This window comes from Vicugna pacos, chromosome 17 (genome assembly GCF_048564905.1).
Source record: "Vicugna pacos chromosome 17, VicPac4, whole genome shotgun sequence".
NCBI classification, from domain to species: Eukaryota; Metazoa; Chordata; class Mammalia; order Artiodactyla; family Camelidae; genus Vicugna; species Vicugna pacos.
The window spans coordinates 9,470,102-9,482,416 of NC_133003.1; the positions used below are offsets into that span (position 1 = coordinate 9,470,102).

Below are 12,315 nucleotides of genomic sequence, written 5' to 3' on the forward strand. Positions count from 1 at the left end.
GTGAGATAGTAGAGAGAACAAAATAGCTTTCTATTTTCTGCACCCCATTCTCCTTGAGATCTTGCATCTTCATTTAAAAGCAATCATGTAGGCAGGGGAAGGGATTGGAAAAAAGGATGGCTTTTAATAGCTTTTGAGATCAAGATCCCAGCTTCCTCCTTAAAGGCTGGCCCACATTTCTGTGACATCCAGTGTGGTATTTTCAGTTCCACCTTGTGTGTTTTAAGATGTTTGCAACTTTTCAGATTAAAAACGCCTGAAAGAAAGACAGTAGAGTATATGAAGTTGGCATAAATGAGAGAGAATGTTCTTGAAGATCCACCAGAGTCAGAGGGTGTGGAGAAAAGGGAAACCTTCTATACTGTTGGTGGGAATGTAAATTGGTGCAGCCACTATGGAGAACAGTACAGAGATTCTTTAAAAAATAAAATGAGTTGCCATATGATCCAGCAATCTGACTCCTGGTCATACATCTGGAGGGAACTCTAATTTGAAAAGATACATGCACCCCAGTATTCAGAGTAGCACTATATACGATAGCTAAGACATGGAAGCAACCTAAATGGCCATCAACAGATGACTGGATAAAGAAATTGTGAGAGAGAGAGGGAGATATATATATATATATAGTGGAATATTACTCAGCCATAAAAGGATGAAATAATGCCATTTGGAGTGACATGGATGGACCTAGAGATTATCATACTAAGTGAAGTAAGTCAAAGACAAATATATGATATCACTTACACGTGGAATCTAAAAAAAAGACAGAAATAGATTCACAGACATAGAAAACAAACCTATGGTTACCAAAGAGGGAAAGGTGGGGAGAGGTATAAGTCGGAGATTTGGATTAACAGATACACACTACTGTGCATAAAATAAATAAACAACAAGGACCTACTGTAGAGCACAGGGAACTGTATTCAAAATCTTGTAATAACTTACAATGGAAAAGAATCTGAAAAAGAATATATACATATATGTATAACTGAATCACTTTGCTGTACACCTAAATCATTGTAAATCAACTATACTTCAATAATAATAATAATAATAATAATAATAGATCCATCCAAGTCATTCTGTCAGTGGCAATGTGGCTGGCCACCAACACTGGTCTTGGGTCTCAGGCTACAAAATCTAGGGTAGAGTGGCCTCTATAAACAGCGTCTACAGGAAGCAGGCTGCCCACTTGGAAGTGCTGGCTGGTTATTTGTTTGATTCTAACCCCTTCCCTTCCCCTTCCAAGAAGCCTTAGGTTGGGTGGATGCCATGGTGCTGAGATCTCAGTCTGGAGGGAAGCCAGTCAGGCTCATCAAGGGCAGTCAGGTGTTACACCCCCAGAAGTCTGTGCAGACACCAAATCCAGAGGCGCAGAGGGCATTGCCTGGAGAGCTGGGACGGCAGGGATCTCAGGGAGCTAGTGTTAGGGCTCAGCATTTAAGTGCCATGTGAGAGCATTCTAGGCCAAGGGTGCTCAGTGGCCGGGTCCCAGTAATGTCAGCCAGTCCCTCCTGGCAGCAAATAGGCTGTTGGGGGGCAGGGGGAGGGCTGTGGTGCCTGCCCTGCAGAGTAGCTAAGAAGCTTCCAGAGTTCCCTCTGCAGGGACGGCCTGGCCCTCCTCCACACTGCCCCCTCGTTGAGTGGGGACCGGCGCTCCCAGGACCAAGCAGAGGCTCACTGGCAGTTAACAGAGTTATTTTTCTCCCTGATACAGATGAGGCTCTGCATTGAGAAGATAGGAATTTGAGCTGGAATATGCCCCAGGGAGAAACTTCAAGTTAAAATCTAAATGTCACAAGATTTAGCATCTGAATGCAAAGAGCCGAAAACAAAAGAAAACATAACCAAACCAAAAAACCCCAAGATCTACGTCACTCTGTGTTCAAAAGAGTCATTTGCACCCATTTGCACCCATGGTTCTTGTTTTACGAGTTCCTTGACATGCTTCTTTAACAGAGCAATTGCTTTGTGCTGTGTTTCAGGGAATTTCCTGCAGGGCATGCCCCAAAAAGAATGCACTTCAAAAGATATGCCATCTCCCTGGACTGGCAAAACCCTGTGCCTCTGACTTTCTCCTTCCCAGGTCAGTATCCCACTGTTTGCAGGATGCTGCCTGACGCCTGCCTGTCTTAAGCCCCAGAAGAGAACCATCTGTTGAGCTGTGGGATGTTCTCAGCCATGAGCTGGGCCTGGTTATGCTGGCTGGGGCGTGCTGTTGCTTGTGGAATTCTTAATTGGTGGGAGCTCAGTTTATGTTCTGAGTTAAAGGCGCTTGTCTGCCTGTGGCCAATTGCAGCCTGTGCTTCTGGGGCTTCCCTCCTGGGTGAGACTTGAAATATTTGGGATGTTATTTGTTCAGACATCCTCGCATCCCTTTTAAAGGGCTCGTTCTCTTTTAGCATTCAGTCTTCAGAGGCAGAAATGGGTGTGTGTGTGTATTTGGTTTTTGTTTTTAAGATTTTGTTTGTTTGTTTGCACGGGTGGAGGTAATTAGGTTTTTTTCTTTATTTTTAATGGAGGCACTGGGTATTGAACCCAGGTCCTCGTGCATGCTAGTCACGCGCTCTACCACTGAGCTACACCCTCCCCACTGTGTATGTATTTGTTCTCTGTTTTGGAATGTCTCATACCAAAAGCATTTTCCACTTTCTCAATAGGAATTTTCTCTTTGTCCAGAAGGAGAAAGAACTTGTAGAGAACATACTTTGTATTTAAGTTTGTTGGGGTTTTTTTAATGGCCTGCTTAATTATGCTTTGAAAGTTGTATCTGGCATAACGTATTTGTCATTTAAAACTTGTGAGGAGAGAATCGTTTTGAATTTAACCCAGCATCAGTGATACTGTGAAGGAAAAACCGGGCTGGTCTAACAAGATAACTCACAGGCCTAGGAATGTGAAGGAGAGGCTGGGCTGGACTAACAAGATAACTCACAAGTCTAAGTATTGGAATACTGATCTGAGTTCTGCTGGACTAACTTGTAAATCTAAGTTAATTAGTGTTGGTTTGCTGTTTATGTTTTTTTGCTAGCCAGCTGGATTTTCAAAGATACATATGTGGCTTTGGAATGTTGGTTTGCTGCCTCCCCACCTCCACTTTTGTGATGATAATGCTGCTAAAGCTGTTCCATGCCTATTGGCCGAATACCCCAAGCTTGTACTTTACCCTATAAAACCTCATGCGCACGTCTCAGAGGTGCTCAGAGCTTCGGAGCAGAAGCCTCTGTGAGCCCGCCGGTGTAATACATCTGAGTACGCCAACCCTCGAGTGGTGCTTGTTTCTTGACTGGCCTGTCGTTTCCGTAACAATACCTCCTCTGGAATATTTCAGTTTAATGGATTTGAGTTGCATAAAAGCTCTGGCTTCTAGGCAAAATGGCTAAAAGGATGATGGGGGTGGTTCAGGGGAGAAACCCATTGTCAGAGGCGGATGAGTCGTGTGGGTTCACGCCACAGCTGCTGAGAAATTCTCATTTCCTTCTAGTTCTGCTTGGAGCACAGGGACTTTATTGCAGGAGCTGGGAGCTAGGGAATATTGTCAAAATGAACCAGCATGGAAGGCTGAGCAAGCTAACTGGATGGGACAGTCCTAGACATTAGCAGTTTCTTTTTCTAAGGTAATTAAAGTCTGCTGCAGAAGAAAAATGCTAAGAATCTTAACATGGGATGAGGCTGAAAGTTCTGGAGGTTTTAGCTGCAAGAGAATGGGATGGAGTCATACTCCATCCTCGTGACATGAACTCACGTGCTCTGACTTCCTGACTGTGCTTCTGAAACATTCCTCTGTGTGCATGCGTGTGTGCATGTGCACGTGTGCACATGTCTATTTGGGTGTATGTAATGCTCACGGACGTGCTCTCACTGCATGCTCTACATATTGTGGAAGTTGAATTTCCCAAAAACTTTTCCCTCATAATTTGCATTTTCATCAACTTTCCATTGACCTTACTGTGTAGGTCAAAGCATCACTTAGGTGTTCCTGACATCTTTTCAGAACCCTGCTTGGAGGATTAACAATTTTGAGGGTGTGTGCATAATGATACAGAGTTCTAAATAATAAATTGAAAAATAGTTTAGAGCTCTTGTTACGGGCATCTGTGTTAACTTCCCGTTACAAACTAAAATATCCATCTTGATGCCAGTTTCATTTTTCCAAAGCACCTGTTCCAAAAAGCAGTGTCCATTTTACATAATCAAAGTGGCCGCCCTTTGAAAATATTTCAGTTTACTGGAAAGTCAGTTATGTTCCAGAATAAACTTACTCCGTGGAGCAGGGAAGTAGGTTTCTCCTGCGTAATCAGGGAAAATCAATACCCAGACAAAACCCCCAGGTGACATATATGGAGCTCACTCACAGATCTCTTTTCCTTTCTCTTTCGTTATTACTTTTTTTTTTTAAATTCACAGTGAGTCCCTTTGGTTTTCTTCTCACATTTTACAAAAGTCTTGGTAGAAGCAGAGGTGTGATCAGTTAAGAACTATTGAATTCTGAAAAAAATGACTGCAAAGCTTCTGTCTTAAATCACCCACAGAAATCAAAGCAGGTTCCATCACAGTCCTGAGGATGAGGCAGCTTGTTCACACCGTCCGTTTTCTTCCACACTGGCTGCCTGTTTCATAAATAATTCCGGTAGGGTGGTTGCATGGCGTCATAGTAGTTCACTAACTTTTCTACCAAGCCAACTGCCATCAGGCGTTTAATGATATGGGTGTCTCTGAAGACGGACTTCAGTACAGACTAAAACAAGAGAATTTCAGTTTACAATGACTGTGCCATTTTCTAGGCATCGTTTACTGTAACTGCAAAGCAGGAAAAGCCGGTGTTTCCTTTAAATAAGAATATTTGTGAGGCCTGTCAGAAGAATTGGAAAGATTTCTCTTCCTTCTTGGTTTCCTTTTAACTACCTCCATAAAACAAAGGAATTGCCAGAAACCTTTGGATGAAAAGAACTACTAAATTGAAGTTACTGACCTTCTTTCCTTTTCCATTCAAAGATCACCTCTACCGCCTTGGAGGGATGTCAGAAGAGAGATTTTTGCCTTCCAGGAACCTTAGAGAATTATAATCATCTGTCTCCATGTATATACTCTCCTTTGAGTACATTAAAATGCTGTAAGATGCAAAACAAAGTATATGTACTTGACTACTTTTCAAACATAGGCTCGTTGGAGACATGATGGGTAAGTTCAGGGCTGTGTGGCAGGGGAGGCGTGATTTAACTAAATTTCCACACAGTTCTCAGATTCAGTGGTGCTGTCACTTGCACCATCTAAGGCACAGCTCTGAACATCATTTCTACGGGCTGACTGCCAAATATCTTCCACTGTCTATTTCTGCTTCTGTCCTGCACTCAGGCAGTTTGTCATCCTTTAACGCCCTCCTCCTTAAAGGCAGAAGGGCCTGGAGGGCAGAGGGAGCTTGGCATTTTGGAGCAAACAAAAATGGTTTTGCTGTGGTCTGTGTTTCGGATTGGGAAGTGGGGAGGTGTGGGTGGGAACAGGCAGGAAACCATGAAGAGTCATTTCAACCATGCAACTGAGTTTGGATTTGATCCTAAGGACAAGCAATGAGCATTCATTCTGTATCCTGCAACTTTACAGAATTCATTGATGAGCTCTGGGAGTTTTCTGGTGGCACCGTTAGGATTTTCTATGTATAGTACGTTATCTGCAAACAGATACACACTACTGTATATAAAATAGATAAACAAGATGGACCTGCTGTAGAGCACAGGGAACTATATTCAGTATCTTGTAATAAGCTATAATGGAAAAGAATCTGACAAAGAATATATATATATATTATATATATATATATATAACTGAATCACGTTGCTGTATACCTGAAACATTGTAGATTAACTATACTTGAACTTAAAAAAAGGAAAAAAGATGTTGAAATTAAGTAGCAATAGCTACACTATCTGTGGTTTGTAATACAAGTTTTAAAAACTCATCTTAATACATGATTTACTCAAGATTCCAAGAAATGGTTCGATTTAAAAAAAAAAAAACAGGCTTTAAAAAAAAAAAAAGAATTCCAGAGTTCCTTGAGCTAACTGGTGTTTCTTCAATCTGGATTTTCATTTTGTGGAAATCCTCCTGGGTCCTGGCCATTTCGCATGGTGACTTTGCAGTTCACGGCAGTGACTGACAGCTTCGCAAACCAGGGCTATGTCTGACAGATACTTCCCTGTCTCTGCTAAGTGCTGGATCTGTACTTGTGCGCAACTTTGCAAACCCCAGCATGGGGACTGCGCTCAGGCCCCTCGGTCTTTGCCCGACTCTCTTCCTGCTCTTATCTAAGTTCTGAATGGCCTTTCCTGCAGCATTTTCTGGACAGAGCATTGGAGTGCAGGTGAAACTCCAGGCTCAGTGAGCAGCCTTGATTTGAATGAGCTGTGCTTTGGAATCAGGGCTGGGTTGCTTTGAGGGTGGCCACCCTGAACCTTCCTTCCACAGAGATCTGTCTGCTCCTCTCCCAGGGAAAACAGAGTCATTTTGGTGTCCATGACGATGTTCCTTCTGATGCTTTCAGTCTAACTCCTAATGGGCCATGTCATCACTCACAATTGGCCTTCAATTATGAGCTCTTCAAGCCGAAGAACTAAAAGACAGGCAAGATTTTTAGATTAACCTGCCCTAGTTCTTGGTGAATTCTTGTGAATTAGGGCTAATGTCATAAATTGAAATTCTATTTTTTTAAATTTTATGTTATTGAGTTATAGTCATTTACAATGTTGTGTCAGTTTCCAGTGTAGAGCACAAGTTTTCAGTTATACAGAAACATACATATATTCATTGTCTCATACTTTTTCACCATGAGCTACCGCAAGATCTTGTATATATTTCCTTTTGCTATACAGTATAATCTTGTTTATCTATTCTGCATATGCCTGTCAGTATCTACAAATTTCGAACTCCCAGTCTGTCCCTTCCCACCCTCCTCCCCGCTGGCAACCACAAGTTTGTATTCTATGTCTATGAGTCTGTTTCTGTTTTGTATTTATGTTCATTTGTCTTTTTCTTTTTTCTTAGATTCCACATATGAGCGATCTCATACCATATTTTTCTTTCTCTTTCTGGCTTACTTCACTTAGAATGACATTCTTCAGGGACATCAATCCAGGGTTAAGGATACAAACCTGTTTCCTCATCGACAAATTCCTGTATTATTCATTCATCAGATGGTTACTAACTGCCTGCTCTGTTCTGGGCACTCTTGTAAGGGGGCTCTCATCTTTCATGTTCTGATGGATAGGATCTTCTGCCTGTGATTAGGACCAAGTGTTTGGGGAAGGAATTAAAGTCCTGTTTACTGAGCACCTCCCATAGTCTGCACTAGATCATCTCTCGGCTGGCCAAGAATCCACTGAGGTGACAATATGATGCCATTTGACAGAGCTGGAAACTGAGGCTTAGACATATGACATAACTTGCCAGCAAATGGCAGGACTGGATTTGAACCCTTGTTTGTCTTCAAAGTTCATCATCTTTCCACTAGTTGAGCTGCTGGAGGAGAAAAGCAGAAATAGAGACATCAGTTTTCAAAGCCTAAGATTATTTTCTCGTGCAATTGTATTTAACATGGGAAACCATTTCCTCCTTTATCCCACATAAAGGTCACTCTTGGGGTTATTTTCTTAGCAGGGAGGCTGCATGTGAGGTGACAAACTAGCTAAAAATTGCTTAGTTAAGAGGGTAAACCTGAGGACCTCCCCCACAAGCTAGAGCCAACTGGAGGGCCCTGAGCTACCTTGAAAAGCTGTTGGAATGTGAATCTTCATTCAGTCCATACTCACGCGCCCATCCACTTTAAACCGGTAATAAGGAGTTGATGTTCAACACGATGTCAGCAGAAGAAGGGAGGCACCATCTTGGGTTGAAGACTTCCAGGGTCACCTTGGCCGGGTCATCCACTGAATCCTCACACACACCCTGCAAAGCCAAGGTGAAGAGCCTGATGGAGACGGGGATGTAGGAACTTGCCCAGGAGGAGGAAATTCCAGATTTGAATGCAGGTGTGCCTGGCTCCAAAATCTTTGCTTTTACCACTCTGTTTCAGTAATCAAGAGGAGATTTAAAGAACTGTTTGGGTTAGATGTTGCTAGAAGCAGACCTCTTACTCCACCTCCTGGGCTTTGCTGTTTTGTCTTTAATATCCAAGGGACGCCTATTTGAACTTCAGAAGCTGACAATAGCTATACACAGCCTACATGAATTTCCTTACTGGATATTGCAACGTCCTGTAGGTCTTTCCCCAGTAACTTCGACACTAGCAATGTTAGAAGGTGGAAGGAGCTGCATTTGTATTCAAGAGGCTCGCTTGGAGCCAGGGGTCTCCTGTGCATCCTTGGGCAAGACCCTCAACTTCTTTTGGGCGAAGTCTTGTTTGTTTTTTTTTTTAAACATTTTTTTATTGAGTTATAGTCATTTTACAATGTTGTGTCAAATTCCAGTGTAGAGCACAGTTTTTCAGTTATACACGAACATTCATACATTCATTGTCACATTCTGTTTCGCTATGAGCCACCACAGGATCCTGTATATACTTCCCTGTGCTACACAATACAATCTTATTTATCTATTCTACATTTTGAAATCCCAGTCCCTTTCCATCCCCCATCCCCCGGGCAACCACAAGTTTGTATTCTATGTCTATGAGTCTGTTTCTGTTATGTATTTTGGGGGCGAGTTTTTTTTTTGTTAGATTCCACATATGAGCAATTTCATATGGTATTTTTCTTTCTCTTTCTGGCTTACTTCACTTAGAATGACATTCTCCAGTAACGTCCATGTTGCTGCAAATGGCGTTATGTTGTCGGTTTTTATGGCTGAATAGTATTCCATTGTATAAATATACCACATCTTCTTTATCCAGTCATCCGATGATGGACATTTAGGCTGTTTCCAAGTCTTGGCTACTGTAAATAGTGCTGCTATGAACATTGGGGTGCAGGTGTCATCCTGAAGTAGGGTTCCTTCTGGATATATGCCCAGGAGTGGGATTCCTGGGTCATAGGGTAAGTCTATTCCTAGTCTTTTGAGGAATCTCCATCCTGTTTTCCACAGTGGCTGCACCAAACTGCATTCCCACCAGCAGTGTAGGATGGTTCCCTTTTCTCCACAGCCTCTCCAGCATTTGTCATTTGTGGACTTTTGAATGATGGCCATTCTGACTGGTGTGAGGTGATACCTCATTGTAGTTTTGATTTGCATTTCTCTGCTAATTAGTAACATTTAGGCTTTTATCGGGTGCCTATTGGCCATTTGCATGTCTTCATTGGAGAATTGCTTGTTTAGGTCTTCTGTGCATTTTTGGATTGGGTTTTTATTTTTCTTATTCGGCTGTATGAGCTGTTTATATATTCTGAAAATTAAACCTTTGCCAGCCACATCATTTACAAATATTTTCCCCCATTCTGTAAGTTGTCATTTTGTTTTATTTATGATTTCCTTTGCTGTGCAAAAGCTTATAAGTTTAATTAGGCCCAGTTTGTTTATTTTTGCTTTTATTTCTATCACCTGTGTAGACTGCCCTAGGAGAACATTGCTAAGATTAATGTCTCAAAATGTTTTGCCTATATTTTCTTCTAGGAGGTTTATTGTATCTTGTCTTATGTTTAAGTCTTTAAGCCATTTTGAGTTTATTTTTGTGTGTGGAGTGAGGGAGTGTTCTAGCTTCATTGATTTACATGCTGCTGTCCAGTTTTCCCAACACCATCTGCTGAAGAGACTGTCTTTCCTCCGTTGTATATTCTTGCCTCCTTTGTCAAAAATTAGTTGACCAATTAGGTCTGTGGGTTTATTTCTGGGCTCTCTATTCTGTTCCATTGGCCCATATGTCTGTTTTTATGCCAACCACGCTGTTCTGATGTCTGCAGCTCTGTAGTATTGTCTGGAGTCTGGGAGGGTTATTCCTCCAGCTTTGTTCTTTTTCTTCAGTAATGCTTTAGCGATTCTGGGTCTTTTGTGATTCCATAAAGATTTAAGGATTGTTGGTTCTAGTTCTGTGAAAAACGTCCTGGGCAATTTGATGGGAATCGCATTAAATCTGTAGATCCTGCATCTGTTTTATCTAGCTAATCCATCAAGGTATTGTACAAGTAAGCAGCACTTTATTTCAATGGGGCCTGGGGTTCAAAAGGACACCCCAGGTACCCATGTGAGCAAATAATATTCTGAGCCTCAGTGTGTTCTCTGATTTCCACAGATCCTCCAAACTCTGAGAGACAGAGGCCTGGAGGCTGAGGTGAAGAGTCAGTCACCCTTAGTTTTTGCTGATACTGTTGCAGAAGGAAACAGCCCAATTAGCCGAGAGCCAGGGCAGCCCTGGGGGGGATTTCCTACAGACCCTAGACAGGCAGGCATTTTCTACGTGGTCTCAGTTCCTTTTACTGAGTTTGAAATGCCAGGGGGAAGTGTCCAACAAAGACATAATCCTTGCCGAGGTGAATTTCAAGCTGACTCAAAAAGGCTTGAACAATAATGGCAGACTCTTAAGTGGGGAAGGGACAAGCTTATTCAAGCGATCAACGTGAGCTTGGACTCCCTCTCCTGCACCATGACACTTACACACTGGACAGTAGGGGACCTGCACCATCTGGATGTGGAACCAGTAAATCCGAATGTCCTGTTCCCAAGGGCAATCACGTTTGTCAAGGGTGACCCCGCCATTTTTCTGATACCCCAAGCTGTGCAGAGAGTGTTCAGCCATTTGGGAGGTCTCGGTTTCTGCTAAAAAACAAAACCAAAAATCAGAGACTCTTCCTTCTCAGGCCAGAAAACAACAGTCTTCTCATTTTGTCTTCATTTTCCAAACAGCTGAAAATGAAGCAGAAATTGTTTGGAAAACTTAACTGGTGGAGTGTTCCTCCAGGCAGGGAAATGGCATTGCTGGGGCTCTTTTGAACAGCCACTTCAGTTTGGCAGACATAAGCTCATGATCCTTTTCTTGGAGATTTTTCTTGCCCTGTGACTTAAAAAAAAAAAAATCAACAACAACACTTGGAAATGTAAAGATTTGAAAAGAGCCCAGGGGTCGATGAAGGGGATTATATCTTATCATTCAGTTTCAGGCTCCACGGGAACTGCAAGTTCCCCCAGCCAGAACTGTTTCCAGTAGAGGGTCCCCACATTCACGGCAGTTTGAAGCAGAGTGGCTAACAGCTGTGGACTGCAGAGTCACACAGGCCCAGGGCTGAATTTTGACCCTGCCACTTCCTAGCTGGCCTAAGTCACTTCGCCTCGAAATCTCTATTCCTCGTGTTTAGAATGGGGTGTCAATGGCTCTTATGAAAGCTCCTCGTTGAGCTTCAGAGGAGATGCTACGCCGGTGTGTGTGTGGCGGGGGGGCAGTCAGCACAGTGCCTGGGATGCAGGATACTTTCAGTTAAAGCCAGATGCCACCATCACAGCTAGTTATCGTTTCACATCGAGGGACCTGTTACTAAGTCCGTCCTCTGCTGACACCGTTGCTGCTTGCGATTATTGGGTTGCTTCTCTGCTGTTGATTGCTCCATTTCCCTCTATCCATCAGACAACCGGTATGTGGATTTGTTTGTTTGTTTGTTTGTTTGATGCAGTAATAAGCTCATAGCCCTGTTGCACCGGCTGCTACGGTAGACACAGAAAATGGACTAAAAATAGCAGAAGAGAATTTATACTTATTGAAGATTCACAAAGGGCTTTACCTCCTTCACCTGACTGAATTCTTAGATGGGAGAGAATGCACACGAGGCAAATACGGCAGGTTCTAGACTAAAAGATGCTACAACGTCTGAGCTGGAAGGGCTGTAGCTGAACATGCCGGGCAAGTTTGGCTGCCTTGTCTGTGTCCTCTTGCTTGAGGTCGTTGATCCACAACCACTACTGAACGAGCAGTGGGAAATGTGCCCCCAGGAGCCACAGCAGGCTCGGCCAGTGGTAGACCCTTGACCCAACTAGGAACGAGTTAACTCTCTTTATTATTTTAGAAGTTAGGACTCTAGTTGATTGGAGTTGGATGTTTGACTTAAGAGGTAGTGAAGAGCCAGGGCTGTATGCTAGTATCCTAGGATTGTGTAATAAATTATATTGCAAGTTTATCAGAAGGAAACAGTACCCACTTATGAGCCTGTGATGCTGGAGGTCAGATGTTCAGGCCCCCCGGGGCTGGATTCTTCCAAGGCTCTCAGTCTTACAGGGCTGGAGTTGTGTTGCTTGACTGCGTTCCTCTTGGAGGCTCAGAAGGAGAATTGACATCCAAGCTTGACTGCGTTCCTCTTGGAGGCTCAGAAGGAGAATTGACATCCAAGCTCATCCAAATTTAGT

The 12,315-nt window shown here is 42.9% G+C and overlaps 1 long non-coding RNA gene across 1 annotated transcript in view; it reads left to right on the forward strand.

Annotated features, from left to right (window-relative positions):
- Positions 1–12,315, forward strand: part of LOC140686698 (uncharacterized) — a 90,152-nt gene that overhangs the window by 27,290 nt on the left and 50,547 nt on the right. The window contains exon 2 of the long non-coding RNA XR_012060501.1: positions 1,989–2,089. This is a non-coding gene — a long non-coding RNA (uncharacterized lncRNA). The remainder of the gene's footprint in view (positions 1–1,988; positions 2,090–12,315) is intronic.